Below are 16,746 nucleotides of genomic sequence, written 5' to 3'. Positions count from 1 at the left end.
TTTTTAGCTGAGTTCTTGCAAATCTGTGACACAGTCAAGACTAATGGGGTTGACCCTGAGGTCTACAGACTGCTGCTATTCCCTTTTGCTGTAAGAGACAGAGCTAGAATATGGTTGGATTCACAACCTAAAGATAGCTTGGACTTTTGGGAAAAGCTAGTCAATGCCTTCTTGGCAAAGTTCTTTCCACCTCAAAAATGGAGTAAGCTTAGAGTGGAAGTCCAAACCTTCAGACAGAAGGATGGAGAATCCCTCTATGAAGCTTGGGAAAGATACAAACAATTAATCAGAAGATGTCCCTCAGACATGCTTTCTGAATGGAGCATCATAGGTATCTTCTATGATGGTCTCTCTGAACTATCCAAGATGTCTTTGGATAGCTCTGCTGGAGGATCTCTTCATTTGAAGAAGACGCCTACAGAAGCTCAAGAGCTAATTGAAATGGTTGCAAATAACCAATTCATGTACACTTCTGAAAGGAATCCTGTGAACAATGGGACTAATCAGAAGAAAGGAGTTCTTGAGATTGATACTCTGAATGCCATTTTGGCTCAGAATAAAATATTGACTCAACAAGTTAATTTGATTTCTCAAAGTCTGTCTGGAATGCAAAATGCACCAAGCAGTACTAAGGATGCTTCCTCTGAGGAAGAAGCTTATGATCCTGAGAACCCTTCAATGGAAGAGGTGAATTACCTAGGAGAGCCCTATGGAAACACCTACAATTCTTCATGGAGAAATCACCCAAATTTCTCATGGAAGAATCAAGAGAAACCTCAACAAGGTTTCAACAACAATAATGGTGGAAGAAACAGGTTTAGCAATGGCAAGCCTTTTCCATCATCTTCTCAGCAACAGACAGAGAGTTCTAAGCAGAATACCTCTGACTTAGCAACCATGGTCTCTGATCTAATCAAAACCACTCAAAGTTTCATGAATGAAACAAGGTCTTCCATCAGGAATTTGGAAGGACAAGTGGGTCAGCTGAGCAAGAAAATTACTGAACTCCCTCCTAGTACTCTCCCAAGCAACACAGAAGAAAATCCAAAAGGAGAGTGCAAAGCCATAACCATGGCCGAATATGGAGAGGAAAGAGAGGAGGTGGACGCCACTGAGGAAGACCTCAATGGGCGTGCACCAACCTCCTTTGAGTTCCCCAATGAGGAACCATGGGAATCTGAGGCTCAAAATGAGACCATAGAGATTCCATTGGACTTACTTCTGCCTTTCATGAGCTCTGATGAGTATTCTTCCTCTGAAGAGGATGAGTATGTCACTGAAGAGCAAGTTGCTAAATACCTTGGAGCAATCATGAAGCTAAATGACAAGTTATTTGGAAATGAGACTTGGGAGGATGAACCTCCTTTGCTCACCAAAGAACTGGATGACTTGTCTAGGCAGAAATTACCTCAAAAGAGGCAGGATCCTGGGAAGTTTTCCATACCTTGTACCATAGGCACCATGACCTTCAAGAAGGCTCTGTGTGACTTAGGGTCAAGTGTAAACCTCATGCCCCTCTCTGTAATGGAGAAGCTAGGGATCTTTGAGGTGCAAGCTGCAAGAATCTCACTAGAGATGGCAGACAACTCAAGAAAACAAGCTTATGAACTTGTAGAGAATGTTTTGGTTAAGATTGAAGACCACTACATCCCTACTGATTTCATAGTCCTAGAGACTGGGAAGTGCATGGATGAATCCATCATCCTTGGCAGACCCTTCCTAGCCACAGCAAAGGCTGTGATTGATGTTGATAGAGGTGAACTAATCATTCAAGTGAATGATGAATCCTTTGTGTTTAAGGCTCAAGGATATCCCTCTGTCACCATGGAGATGAAGCTTGAAGAGCTTCCCTCAAATCAGAGACAAATAGAGCCCCCAAAGTCAAACTCTAAGTTTGGTGTTGGGAGGCCACAACCAAACTCTAAGTTTGGTGTTGAACCCCCACATTCAAACTCTAAGTTTGGTGTTGGGAGGTTCCCACATTGCTCTGAGTATCTGTGAGGCTCCATGAGAGTCCTCTGTCAAGCTAATGACATTAAAGAAGCGCTTGTTGGGAGGCAACCCAATGTTTTATAATTAACTATTTCCTTTTGTTATTTTATCTTTTTTTGTAGGTTGATGATCATGAGAAGTCACAAAATCAATGAGAAAAGCAAAAACAAAATGAAAAACAGGAAGAAAAACAGCACACCCTGGAGGAAGATGTTGCTGGCGTTCAAACGCCAGTAAGCCTAGCAGTTGGGCGTTTAACGCCCAGTCTGGCACCATTCTGGGAGTTTAACGCCAGAAAGGGGCACCAGACTGGCGTTAAACGCCAGAAAAGGGCAAGAACCTGGCGTTAAACGCCAGGAATGGGCACCAGCCCGGCGTTTAACGCCAGAAATGGCTCAAAACGTGATTTTGAGCAACATTTGGTGCAGGGATGATTTTTCCTTGACACCACAGGATCTGTGGACCCCACAGGATCCCCACCTACCCCACCACCACTCTCTCTCTTCTTCCCCCATTCACCAATCACCTCAATACCTCTTCCCCAAAAACCCTTCACCTATCAAATCCCATCTTTCTCTTCACCACTCACATCCATCCTTCATAAATCCCCACCAACCTCACCCTTCAAATTCAAACCACTTTCCCTCCCAAACCCACCCATACATGGCCGAACTCCATCTCCCCTCTCTCCTATAAATACCCTTCTTCACTCCTTCATTTTCACACAACCTAAACACCACTTCTCCCCCTTCTTTGGCCGAATACACTAAGCCATTCCCTTCTCCCTCATTTCTTCTTCTTCTACTCTCTTCTTTCTTCTTTTGCTCGAGGACGAGCAAACCTTTTAAGTTTGGTGTGGTAAAAGCGTTGCTTTTTCGTTTTCCATAACCATTTATGGCATGCAAGGCCGGAGAAACCTCTAGAAAGAGGAAAGGGAAGGCAAAAGCTTCCACCTCCGAGTCATGGGAGATGGATAGATTCATCTCAAGGGTGCATCAAGACCACTTCTATGAAGTTGTGGCCTTGAAGAAGGTGATCCCCGAGGTCCCCTTTTCACTCAAAAAGGGTGAATATCCGGAGATCCGCCATGAGATCCGAAGAAGAGGTTGGGAAGTACCTACCAACCCCATTCAACAAGTCGAAATCTTGATGGTTCAAGAGTTCTATGCCAATGCATGGATCACAAAGAACCATGATCAAAGTATGAACCCGGATCCAAAGAATTATCTTACTATGGTTCGGGGGAAATACTTGGATTTCAGTCCGGAAAGTGTGAGGGTAGCATTCAACTTGCCTATGATGCAAGGAGATGAACATCCTTACACAAGAAGGGTCAACTTTGATCAAAGGTTGGACCAAGTCCTCACAATTATATGTGAAGAGGGCGCACAATGGAAGAGAGATTCAAGAGGCAAGCCGGTTCAATTGAGAAGGCATGACCTCAAACCCGTGGCTAGAGGATGGTTGGAGTTCATCCAACGCTCAATCATTCCCACTAGCAACCGGTCCGAAGTTACCATAGACCGGGCTATCATGATCCATAGTATCATGATTGGAGAAGAAATAGAGGTTCATGAGGTTATAGCCCAAGAACTCTATAAGGTGGCGGACAAGTCCTCTACCTTGGCAAGGTTAGCCTTCCCTCATCTCATTTGTCACCTCTGTTATTCAGTGGGAGTTGACATAGAGGGAGACATCCCCATTGATGAAGACAAGCCCATCACTAAGAAGAGGATGGAACACACAAGAGACCCCTCTCATCATGAAATCCCTGAGATGCCTCAAGGGATGCACTTTCCTCCACAAAACTATTGGGAGCAACTAAACACCTCCCTAGGAGAATTGAGTTCCAACATGGGACAACTAAGGGTGGAACATCAAGAACACTCCATCATCCTCCATGAAATTAAAGAAGACCAAAGAATCATGAGGGAGGAGCAACAAAGACAAGGAAGAGACATTGAGGAGCTCAAGCACTCCATAGGATCTTCAAGAGGAAGGAAGAGCCGCCATCACTAAGGTGGACCCGTTCTTTGATTTCCTTGTTCTTTATTCTTCTGTTTTCAAACTTTATGCTTATGTTTATCCATGTTTGTGTCTTGTGATCATTAGTGTCTTAGTGTCTATGCCTTAAAGTTATGAATGTCCTATGAATCCATCACCTTTCTTGAATAAAAACGTGCTTAATTGAAAAAAAAAGGAAAGAATTGCATGAATTCTGAATTTTATAATAGTTTAATTATTTTGATGTGGTGGCAATACTCTTGTTCTCTGAATGTATGATTAAACAGTGCATATGTATCTTGAATTTGTGGTTCATGAAGGTTGGCTCTTGAAAGAATGATGAAAAAGGAGACATGTTACTGAGGATCTGAAAAATCATAAAAAAAATGATTCTTGAAGCAAGAAAAAGCAGTGAATACAAAAAAAAAGGCGAAAAAAAAAGCGAAAAAAGGAAAGAGAAAAAGAAAGAAAAAGAAAGAATAAAGTTGTGATCCAAGGCAAAAAGAGTGTGCTTAAGAACCCTGGACACCTCTAATTGGGGACTCTAGCAAAGCTGAGTCACAATCTGAAAAGGTTCACCTAATTATGTGTCTGTGGCATGTATGTATCCGGTGGTAATACTGGAAGACAGAGTGCTTTGGGCCACGGCCAAGACTCATAAAGTAGCTGTGTTCAAGAATCATCATACTTAACTAGGAGAATCAATAACACTATCTGGATTCTGAGTTCCTAAAGAAGCCAACCATTCTGAATTTCAAAGGATAGAATGAGATGCCAAAACTGTTCAGAGGCAAAAAGCTGAAAGCCCCGCTCATCTAATTATTACTGATCTTCATAGATGTTTTTGGAATTCATTGCATATTCTCTTCTTTTTATCTTATTTGATTTTCAGTTGCTTGAGGACAAGCAACAATTTAAGTTTGGTGTTGTGATGAGCGGATAATTTATACACTTTTTGGCATTGTTTTTAGTATGTTTTTAGTATGATCTAGTTAGTTTTTAGTATATTTTTATTAGTTTTTAGTTAAAATTCACTTTTCTGGACTTTACTATGAGTTTGTGTGTTTTTCTGTGATTTCAGGTATTTTCTGGCTGAAATTGAGGGACCTGAGCAAAAATCTGATTCAGAGACTGAAAAAGACTGCAGATGCTGTTGGATTCTGACCTCCCTGCACTCGAAGTGGATTTTCTGGAGCTACAGAAGCCCAATTGGCGCTCTCTCAACGGCGTTGGAAAGTAGACATCCTGGGCTTTCCAGCAATATATGATAGTCCATACTTTGCCCAAGATTTGATGGCCCAAACTGGTGTTCAAAGTCACCTCAAGAAATCCCAGCGTTAAACGCTGGAACTGGCACCCAAATGGGAGTTAAACGCCCAAACTGGCATGAAAGCTGGCGTTTAACTCCAAGAAGAGTCTCTACACGAAATTGCTTCATTGCTCAGCCCAAGCACACACCAAGTGGGCCCGGAAGTGGATTTTTATGTCATTTACTCATCTTTGTACACCTTAGGCTACTAGTTTTCTATAAGTAGGACCTTTTGCTATTGTATTAGAGATCTTTTGATCATGCTTTGATGATTGAACCCTCTTTGGGAGGCTGGCCATTCGGCCATGCCTAGACCTTATGCTTATGTATTTTCAACGGTGGAGTTTCTACACACCATAGATTAAGGTGTGGAGCTCTGCTGTACCTCGAGTATTAATGCAATTACTATTGTTCTTCCATTCAATTCCGCTTGTTCTTTGTCCAAGATATCACTTGTTCTTCAACTTGATGAAGGTGATGATTGTCATGGATCATCACCATTCTCACTCATGAACAAAGTGACTGACAACCACTCTTGTTCTACAAGCATTTGAGGCTTAGTGAATATCTCTTGGATTCCTGATAACACGATGCATGGTTGATCGCCTGACAACCGAGTGCTCACCTGACAAACGAGCCAGCCATTCCGTGAGATCAGAGTCTTCGTGGTATAGGCAGGACCTGATGGCGGCATTCAAGAGAATCCGGAAGGTCTAAACCTTGTCTGTGGTATTCTGAGTAGGATTCAATGATTGAATGACTGTGACGTGCTTCAAACTCCTAGCAGGCGGGGCGTTAGTGACAGACGCAAAAGTATCGATGGATATTATTCCGGCCTGACCGAGAACTGACAGCTGAATTCCGCTATGCTGTGACAGAGCATATGCAATCGCTTTCACTGAGAGGATGGGAGGTAGCCATTGACAACGGTGAAACCCTACACGAGCTTGCCATGGAAAGGAGTAAGAAGGATTGGATGAAGACAGTAGGAAAGCAGAGAGACGGAAGGGAAGGCATCTTCATGCGCTTATCTGAAGTTCCTACCAATGAATTACATAAGTATCTCTATCTTTATCTTTTATGTTATTTTCGTTCATCACCATATACATCTGAGTCTGCCTGACTAAGATTTGCAAGATGACCATAGCTTGCTTCAATACTAACAATCTCCGTGGGATCGACCCTTACTCACGTAAGGTATTACTTGGACGACCCAGTGCACTTGCTGGTTAGTTGTGCGAAGTTGTGTAATGCCATGGGATTAAGCTACCAAGTTTTTGGAGTTCATGACCGGGGATTATGAGAGTTGTGAAAAGTATTGTTCACAATTTCGCGCACCAATGGTCCTATGCTCTGTCACAGCACGGCTAATCATCTGTCGGTTCTCAATCAGGTTGGAATAGAATCCCTTGATTCTTTTGCGTTTGTCATCACGCCCAGCCTTCAGGAGTTTGAAGCTCGTCACAGTCATTCAATCCCAGAATCCTACTCAGAATACCATAGACAAGGTTTAGACTTTCCGGATCCTCATGAATGCCGCCATCTATCTAACTTATACCACGAAGATTCTGTTGGGGAATCTAAGAGATATGCGCCCGGCCTAAGGTAGAACGGAAGTGGTTGTCAATCACGCGCGTTCATAGGTGAGAATGATGATGAGTGTCACGGATCATCACATTCATCAAAGTGTTGTGCAACGTATATCTTGGAATAAGAATAAAAGAGAATTGAATAGAAAGTAATAATAATTGTATTGAAACTTGAGGTACAGCAGAGCTCTACACCCTTAATCTATGGTGTGCAGAAACTCCACCGTTGAAAATACATAAGTAAAAGGTTCAGGCATGGACGAATGGCCAGCCCCCAAAACGTGATCACAGGATTCAAAATACAATCCTGGATGAGAATATGATAGTAAAAAGTTCTATTTATAATAAACTAGCTCCTAGGGTTTACATGAGTAAGTAATTGATGCATAAATCCACTTCCAGGGCCCACTTGGTGTATGCTTGGGCTGAGCTTGATCTATCCACGAGTTGAGGCCTTTCTTGGAGTTGAACTCCAAGTTATAACGTGTTTTGGGCGTTCAACTCCGGATCATGACGTGTTTCTGGCGTTTAACTCCAGACAGCAGCATGTACTTGGCGTTCAACGCCAAGTTACGTCATCAATTTCCGAATAAAGTATGGACTATTATATATTGCTGGAAAGCTCTGGATGTCTACTTTCCAACGCCGTTGAGAGCGCGCCATTTGGAGTTTTGTAGCTCTAGAAAATCCATTTTGAGTGCAGGGAGGTCAGATTCCAAAAGCATTAGCAGTCCTTTTGTCAGCCTTTTTCAGAGTTTTGCTCAAGTCCCTCAATTTCAGCCAGAAATTACCTGAAATCACAGAAAAACACACAAACTCATAGTAAAGTCCAGAAATGTGAATTTAACATAAAAACTAATGAAAACATCCCTAAAAGTAGCTTGAACTTACTAAAAACTACCTAAAAACAATGCCAAAAAGCGTATAAATTATCCGCTCATCACAATTCTCATCACTTGGTATTTTCAAAAGGTAAGCATGAAAAATTCAAAACCAAGTAGTAAAATATAACCTCAATCATAGAATCCAACAAATATTATCTAAAAACATTCATGCTAAAATAGCATTTAGGCAATAAGAGGCAGCAATGTGTAGTAAACAAGATCAATAAGCCAACACTTATAATGAAAATGGAGAAAATAAAATGAAAACTAAACTAAAGCTAACTAACAAACTAACTAACTAACTAATTAACTAACTAAAATAAATGGTTATCCATGGTATTTGGAAGTGTTGGATGTAGGGTAGGAGAGGAAAAGAAGAAAGGAGGAGGAAAGAAATGGAAAGAGGAGAAGAAAAGAAGTGGATTGAAGGAAGGGCATCCACGCGTACGCATGCATGGCGCGCGCGCGCGGATGGCTTATTTCGAGAGTGACGTGTACGCGTCATGTGCGCATGCGCGTGAGTGGGGTTGTGCCAAAGGCACAACGTAGGCGCAGCGCAGGCATAACTCTCTGAAAAATGTATGAAATGTGGAACTTCTCAATCCATGCGTACGCATGGTTGGCGCGCGCGGGTAGTTGGTCGAAAACGCTTGATGCACGCGTACGCGCGCAGTGCGCGTACGCGTGGATGGTGCTCTATTTTTCAAAAATTTTTGCTATGTTTTTGCACCAATCCAAGCATTCCAAACCTCCAAACAGCTACCAAAACACCCTAAAACCTTATTTAACATGATAAAATGCTAATTAAACTCAACAAACTAATCAAAACATGAATTTAAACTACTTTTACCAATGTGTACAAAAAGGACAATGAAAAGAAGTTACCATGGTGGGTTGTCTCCCACCTAGCACTTTTGTTTATTGTCCTTAAGTTGGACTTATGGGGAGCTCCTCATCAAGGTGGCTTGTGCTTGTATTCATCTTGGAACTCCCACCAATGCTTGGTTCTCCATTGTGCCCCAAGATTTCTTATGGATTGAGCTAAGTCTTGATAAAGTTCTCCACAAGCTTGGGGCTCCCAAAGTTGATCATCTTCTTGTAATCCGGGATCCCATACTTTGTTTTCACACCCGTCTTGAGGTTGATCATCATTATTAGTCCAATCGGGTGGTGAGTAAGGTGAATTCTCTATATAGTGGCCAACAATCCTCCTAGACCCATCTATTTGAGCACTATTCCCACCTTTGTATTCAACTCTTGAAGTATCAGCCAAAATGAGCCTTGATTTACAACGCCAACCACAAAACCTTTTCCGCTTACGCTTCATCCCACAAACTTCCCTAAGTTGGCCATCTGTTTCAAGCAAACCATATTCAAGTGGGATAATAAAGCTAATAGAAATGAATTTCACCCACTCAAATGAAGGTGTATATGGCAACCTAGGCAAAGATACTTCCAAAGATCTTGACAAAGCATAACCAACCATCGTTCTTCTATTTCTAGGGACTTCCACCTCTTCACAAGATCTCTTAATCTCAATCCTTTGTTCAACAATTTTATCTAAACCTTTTTCCTTACTTAAATCATAATAGGGAGGGTGAGAAAAATTTACCTCCTCAACGCTTTCAAATCCAATCGGAGAAGGTTCTTCATGCTCAAAGGGTTCTTCACCACTAAGACTTGATGCTTGATCTTCATCACCAAGGGAACTCAATTCTTTCTCTATCCCATCCATGTCTTCATATAGAATATGCCTTGGAAGGTGTGCACTTTCCTCCCTAGCATCAATTTCAATCATCATGGAGGGATTTTCTTCAACTCTATGTTCTCATGGAGGCTCCGCATCTCCTAAGTCTTCTACCACTTCTTCCGTGTCTTCAACAATTAAAGCTTCCTCCAATTGTTCCAATACAAAGTAACTTCCCTCATTTCCCACCGGAGTTTCCAATCTCTCCTTCATGCTATGTTCTTTATTTGATTCTCCACATGTAGCCATGGGAGTTCCTTGAGTGTTCAAGCATTGGGAGGCTAATTGATTTGTTACCGCATCCAAGGCGGCCATGAAATTTTGTACATCCCTTTTCATCTCTTCTTGCCCTGGAACAAGAACACCAAGGTTTTTATCCATTAGAGATTGGGGTTAGTGGAAGGGTTCATCAAATTGGGGAGAGGGTTCATAGTAGGAAGGTGGTTCTTCTTGGTAGAGTTGTGGTGGTTCTATGTTTTCCACTCTTTCCACTTGTTGCACAACACACTCCATGGTTGCTTGAAATTGATCCAATGCTTCTTTGAGATGATTCCTTGACTCTTGTTCCTCTTGGATAATATGATTAGGATCATATGGCTCTTGGATCAATGGATATGAGTATTCCATGGGAGGTTGTGGTGGAAAGTAGTATTCATCTTGTGGTTGAAAATTTTTATTTATTGGAGGTGGTTCATCTTGGTAATAATATGGAGGGGGTGGCTCTTGAAAATGTTGATGTTGAAGTGGTGATGGCTCTATGTGTGGTTCATATGGTTGTTGGTAGGATGGATACAGATTAAGGTTATATGAAGGTGGTTGGTAAGAAGGGGTTTGTGAGTATGGTTGAGGGTTATGTTGAGGGTATGGATCATTGGCATATGGTGGTGGTTCTTGAAAGTCACAAGGAGATTCACCATAGCCATTAGATTGATATGCATCATAGAATGGCTCTTCTTCATAGTGTATTGGTGGAGGTTGTTGCCAAGAGGATTGATCATATGCATATGGCTCCTCCCACCTTTGGTTATCCCATTCTTGATACACATCTTCATTATAGTCCTCATTTCCTACAACATGTTGATAACCAAACTCATAGACAATGTGAGAATTCATGATGAAAAGAGAAAACAAAAATCAAAAGCTAATAGAAGACAAGGGAAACAAAATTATACAACTAGCAAATAAAGCAAAAAGCAAGATATTCACACTATTCACATATATACAATAGCCAATAACATAACACCATTGCAACTCCCCAGCAACGGCGCCATTTTGATGATTAGATTTTTGATGGTTTAGAATTTCACAAATGAATTCTCGTTGCAAGTATAGTTCCTAAACCAAACAATAATCTTTTCATACAAAAAGTTGTTTGTCACTAAAACAAACCCCTAAATTTATAAACCGAAGTATTGAAACCTCGGGTCGTTCTCCCTAGGAATTACAATAGAGTGTCTTGTTATTGGTTGTGAGTTATTTTGGGGTTTTGATATGAAGCATGAAAGATAAATGGCAAGAAAGTAAACTAAGGCCTAAAAAGGTCTTGGCAAAGGTTGGTGGTCAAGAACCTCTATCCTAATCACTAACCACAATATGAGAATTGGCAAGGATTAATCTCATTAAATCATCCTCTAACTAGTAGTAAAGGAAAGTCAAATGAGCTATATCAATCCTAGTCCATAAGTCCTAATTCTCCACTAATTCAATTAGTGAGAACTAGAGTAAATGGCTCCCAATCATCAATCACTTGGACACTAGTAACTCAAGAGTTCCTAAGTTACCTTTCCAAGCCAAGAGTATAAAATTCTACTCTAAAATCCAACCAAGCATTTCATCAAACACTTGGAAGGCATAAAAGAAAAGCATAGTAAAATTGCAAGAAAAGTAAATCTACACTACTCAATTGCAAGGAATTAAATAACAACAAATCAAATGAACACAATTATTATGAATTACCTTGAATTGAATTGAAAGAGAAAGGAAGGAACAAAAGTAGATCTACAACAAAGTATGAGAACAACATAAAGGAAATTACAACAAAAGAGTAGAAGAGTGATGAATGTAATAACAAAGAATTGAGAGGTAGAAGTAGAAGAAAGCAAAGATTAAAACCTAGATCTAAGATTATTGAACTAAACCTAATCCTAATTCTAGAGAGAAGTGAGAGCTTCTCTTTCTAGAAACTAACTCTAACTACTAAACTAAGCTAAACTAAACTAATGGTAACTAACACATTCAATACTTATGTTTCCCCTTCAGTCCTTGGGTTAAATAGCATTAGAAATGAGTTGAATTGGGCCCACAAGGCTTCTAAAATCGCTGGCCACGGGTTTCTCTTTAAAAATCACGTGTGGACATCGATGCATATGCATACAGTGCGTGTATGCGTCCTTATACGTGTATAACTATAGCAAATTTTATATCATTGCGAAGCTCCAGATGTTAGCTTTCCAACCCAACTAAAACCGCATCATTTGGACCTCTGTAGCTCAAGTTATGGTCGTTTAAGTGCAAAGAGGTCGGGCTTGACAGCTTTCCGGTTTCTTCATTTCTTCATGAGTTCTCCAACTTTACATGCTTTTTCTTCATCCCCTTGATCCAATCTTTGCCTTCTAAATCTGAAATCACTTAACAAACATGTCAAGGCATCTAATGGAATCAAAGGTAAATTAAATTTAGCTATTTTAAGATCTAAAAAGCATGTTTTCACTCTTAAGCACAATTAAAGGAGAATATACAAAACCATGCTATTTCATTGAATAAATGTAGGTAAAATGTGATAAAATCCCCAAAAATTAATACAAGATAAACCCTATAAATGGGGTTTATCAGGACCTTAGCGGCTGTTCACTCACTTCCGAAATGTCCCCCATACTGTGATCCATGGCAATGCCATAGGATCCTTTGTGCTTCCTCTCTGGGTACACATCTGTGGATCATTCCGTCTACACATCTCTTAAAGAGATATCGCTCATCCCATAAGTAGTACTTGGCATCTGAAATTAATTTTTTTCTTTGCACCCTGCTGTACTCCTGGGGTATGAACCTCACAGCTTTATAGTTTGCCATGTCTGCAAACCATGGTGCTTCCTGAATGGCAAAGAGTTGCTCATCTGGGAAGGTCTCAGAGATCTCAGTAGAGGGGAGGGACGCCCCAGCTACTGGTTCTATCCGGGATAAGTGATCAGCTACCTGGTTCTCTGTCCCTTTTCTGTCTCTTATTTCTATATCAAACTCTTGCAGAAGCAACACCCATCTTATGAGCCTGGGTTTTGAATCCTGCTTTGTGAGTAAGTATTTAAGAGCAGCATGGTCAGTGTACACAATCACTTTTGATCCTACTAAATAGGATCTAAACTTGTCAATGGCATAAACCAATGCAAGTAACTCTTTTTCTGTGGTTGTGTAATTCTTTTGTGCATCATTTAGAACACGGCTAGCATAATAAATGACGTGCAAAAGCTTGTTGTGCTTCTGTCCCAACACTGCACCAATAGCATGGTCACTGGCATCACACATTAGTTCGAATGGTAATGTCCAGTCTGGTGCAGAGATGACTGGTGCTGTGACCAGCTTGGCTTTCAGGGTCTCAAGCGCCTGCAGACACTCTGTGTCAAACACAAATGGTGTGTCAGCAGCTAGCAGGTTGCTTAGAGGTTTTGCAATTTTTGAAAAATCCTTTATAAACCTTCTGTAGAATCCTGCATGACCCAGAAAGCTTCTGATTGCCTTAACATTGGCAGGTGGTGGTAATTTTTCAATTACTTCTACCTTTGCTTGATCCACCTCTATTCCCTTGCTTGAAATTTTGTGTCCAAGGACAATTCCTTCAGTCACCATAAAGTGACATTTCTCCCAGTTTAAGACCAGATTAGTCTCTTGGCACCTTTTCAGGACAAGTGCTAGATGATCAAGACAGGAGCTGAATAAGTCTCCAAATACTGAGAAGTCATCCATAAAGACTTCCAATAACTTCTCTACCATATCAGAGAAGATGGATAGCATGCACCTCTGAAAAGTTGCAGGTGTATTGCATAGACCAAAAGGCATTCTTCTGTAAGCAAATACGCCAGAAGGACAGGTGAATGTTGTTTTCTCTTGATCTTGAGGGTCCACTGCAATTTGATTGTAGCCTGAATAGCCATCCAAAAAGCAGTAATAATCATGACTAGTCTTTCTAGCATCTGGTCTATGAATAGTAAAGGAAAATGATCCTTTCTGGTGGCTGTATTGAGCCTTCTGTAGTCAATACACATACGCCACCCTGTAACTATTCTTGTAGGAACCAGATCATTCTTTTCATTATGAACCACTGCCATGCCTCCCTTCTTGGGGACAACTTGAACAGGGCTCACCCAAGGGCTATCAGAAATAAGATAAATAATCCTAGCCTCTAGTAACTTAGTGACCTCTTTCTGCACCACCTCCTTCATGGCTGGATTTAGCCGCCTTTGTGGTTGAACCACTGGCTTGGCATTATCCTCCAATAGGATCTTGTGCATGCATCTTGCTGGGCTAATGCCCTTAAGATCACTTATGGACCATCCAAGAGCTGTCTTGTGTGTCCTTAGCACTTGAATTAGTGCTTCCTCTTCCTGTGAATTTAAAGTAGAGCTTATGATCACTGGAAAAGTGTCACCTTCTCCCAGAAATGCATACTTCAGGGATGTTGGTAGTGGTTTGAGCTCAGGTTTGGGAGGCTTATCCTCTTCCTGAGGAATTTTCAGAGGTTCTTTTATTTCCTCTGGTTCCTCCTGATCAGGTTAAACATCTTTAAAGATGTCCTCTAGCTCTGATTCAAGACTCTCAGTCATATTGATCTCTTCCACCAAAGAGTCAATAATATCAGTGCTCATGCAGTCATTTGATGTGTCTGGATGCTGCATAGCTTTGACAGCATTCAACTTGAACTCATCCTCATTGACTCTCAGGGTCACTTCCCCTTCTTGTACATCAATAAGAGTGTGTCCAATTGCTAGGAAAGGTCTTCCTAGGATGAGAGTTGTACTCTTGTACTCCTCCATTTCCAGCACTACAAAGTCAGTGGGAAAAGTAAATGGCCCAACCTTGACAATCATGTCTTCAATTATGCCTGATGGATATTTAATGGAGCCATCAGCAAGTTGGAGACATATCCGGGTTGGTTTGACTTCTTCAGTCAACCCAAGCTTTCTGATAGTGGTTGCATGTATCAGGTTGATACTTGCTCCAAGGTCACATAGGGCTGTCTTGGTACAAGCACCTTCTAATGTGCATGGTATCATAAAGCTTCCTGGATCTTGAAGCTTCTCTGGTAAGCTTTTCAGAATGACTGCACTACATTCTTCAGTGAGAAATACCTTTTCAGTTTCTCTCCAATCCTTCTTATGAATTAAGATCTCTTTCATGAACTTAGCATAAGAGGGTATTTGTTCAAGTGCCTCTGCAAACGGAATCTTTATTTCAAGAGTCTTGAGATAGTCTGCAAAGCGGGCAAATTATTTATCATGTTCTGCTTGGCGGAGTTTCTGAGGATAAGGCATCTTGGCTTTATATTCTTCAACCTTAGTTGCTGCAGGTTTATTCCCTACAGAGGTGGTTGGAGAAGCCTTCTTAGAGGGGTTACTATCAGCACTCTCAGGTGTCTGATTCCTCATTGGCGTTTGAACGCAAGGACTGGGTGTAGGATGGGCGTTTAACGCCAACTTTTCCCCCTTTTCTAGCGTTTGAATGCCAGAAGTATTCCTCTCTGGGCTCTTACTATCCTCAGAGGGATTTTGGGCAGTGGTTTGGTTATCCTCTGTCAGTTGTTCCTTTCTTGGCTTTCTGCTGCTTTGAGTTGATACATTCAATGTCTTTCCACTCCTTAATTTAATAGCTTGGCATTCTTCTGTTATCTGTTTAGATAGCTGCTGTCTTGTTTGATTCAATTATGCTTCCATATTCTGGTTAGCATTTTTAGTTTCTTGGAGCATCTCTTTAAACTTTGCTAATTGTTTTGTCATTAGGAGTAATTGTTGATTAAGTTCAACAATCTGTTCTTGAGGATTAGGATTAGTAGTTACTGCCATAGCTTCTTCTTTTATAGAGGACTCACTTCTTGAGTATAGATGTTGATTTCTAGCAACCGTATCTATGAGCTCTTGAGCCTCTTCAATCGTCTTCCTCATGTGAGCCCATAGTAAGCCCATAGTAGAAGATGTCTAACTGTACCCACTCTGAAAACATTTCAGAGGGGCATTTCCTTAGCATACCTCTATACCTCTCCCAGGCATTATAAAGGAATTCATTATCCTCTTGTTTAAAGCCTTGGATGTCCAACCTTAGCTATGTCATTCTTTTTGGAGGGTAAAATTGATTCAGGAATTTGTCTGATAACTGTCTCTATGTTTTTATGCTTGCTGTGGGTTGGTTATTCAACCACCTGTTAGCTAGATCTTTTACAGTAAATGGAAACAGTAACAATCTGTAGACATCCTGATCTACTTCTTTATCACGTACTATGTCAGCAATTTGTAAGAACTGTGCCAGAAACTCAGTAGATTCTTCCTGTGGAAGACCGGAATACTGACAATTTTGCTGCACCATGATAATGAGTTGAGGATTTAGCTCAAAGCTGCTTGCTTTAATGGGAGGTATACAGATGCTACTCCCATATGCAGCTGTAATAGGGTTAGCATATGACCCCAGATTCCTTCTGGACTGCTCAATTCCACTTAGGTCCATGATGGAGAACGGGAGATGATGTGGATATTATTTTATTTTATTGTTATATTTTTTTAAAAAAAAATTTTTAAGTAAACAAAAGCACAAAAGACACCAAACTTAAAATTTTTAGAAAATCAAACACAAAATTTCAAAAATTTAAAGGAAAACACAAAGAAGACACCAAACATAGAAATTTTTAAAAATAAAGAAAGAACTAAGGACATGCAATTTCGAAAATTTTAAAGAAAACAAAAGCATGCAATTGACACCAAACTTAAAATATAAAACTAAACTCAAATAAAAGACTCTAAACCAAAAAAATAAAATATTCCTAATCTAAGCAACAAAATAAACCGTCAAATGTCCAAACTCGAACAATCCCCGGCAACGGCGCCAAAAACTTGGTGCACGAAATCACAATCACACTTTTGCAATTCCGCACAACTAACCAGCAAGTGTACTGGGTTGTCCAAGTAATACCTTACGTGAGTAAGGGTCGATCCCACGGAGATTGTCGGCTTGAAGCAAGCTATG

At 40.7% G+C, this 16,746-nt stretch overlaps 1 non-coding gene across 1 annotated transcript; it reads right to left on the bottom strand.

The window, feature by feature from the left end:
• Nucleotides 1–204: 204 nt before the first annotated feature.
• Nucleotides 205–312, bottom strand: LOC130964431 (small nucleolar RNA R71). Its single transcript, XR_009080525.1, has one exon. It is a non-coding gene; the product is annotated as a small nucleolar RNA R71 (small nucleolar RNA).
• Nucleotides 313–16,746: the final 16,434 nt, after the last annotated feature.

The sequence above is a fragment of the Arachis stenosperma genome, chromosome 2 (genome assembly GCF_014773155.1).
Source record: "Arachis stenosperma cultivar V10309 chromosome 2, arast.V10309.gnm1.PFL2, whole genome shotgun sequence".
In the NCBI taxonomy this organism is placed as follows: domain Eukaryota; kingdom Viridiplantae; phylum Streptophyta; class Magnoliopsida; order Fabales; family Fabaceae; genus Arachis; species Arachis stenosperma.
This window is presented reverse-complemented; position numbering and strand designations above follow the sequence as displayed.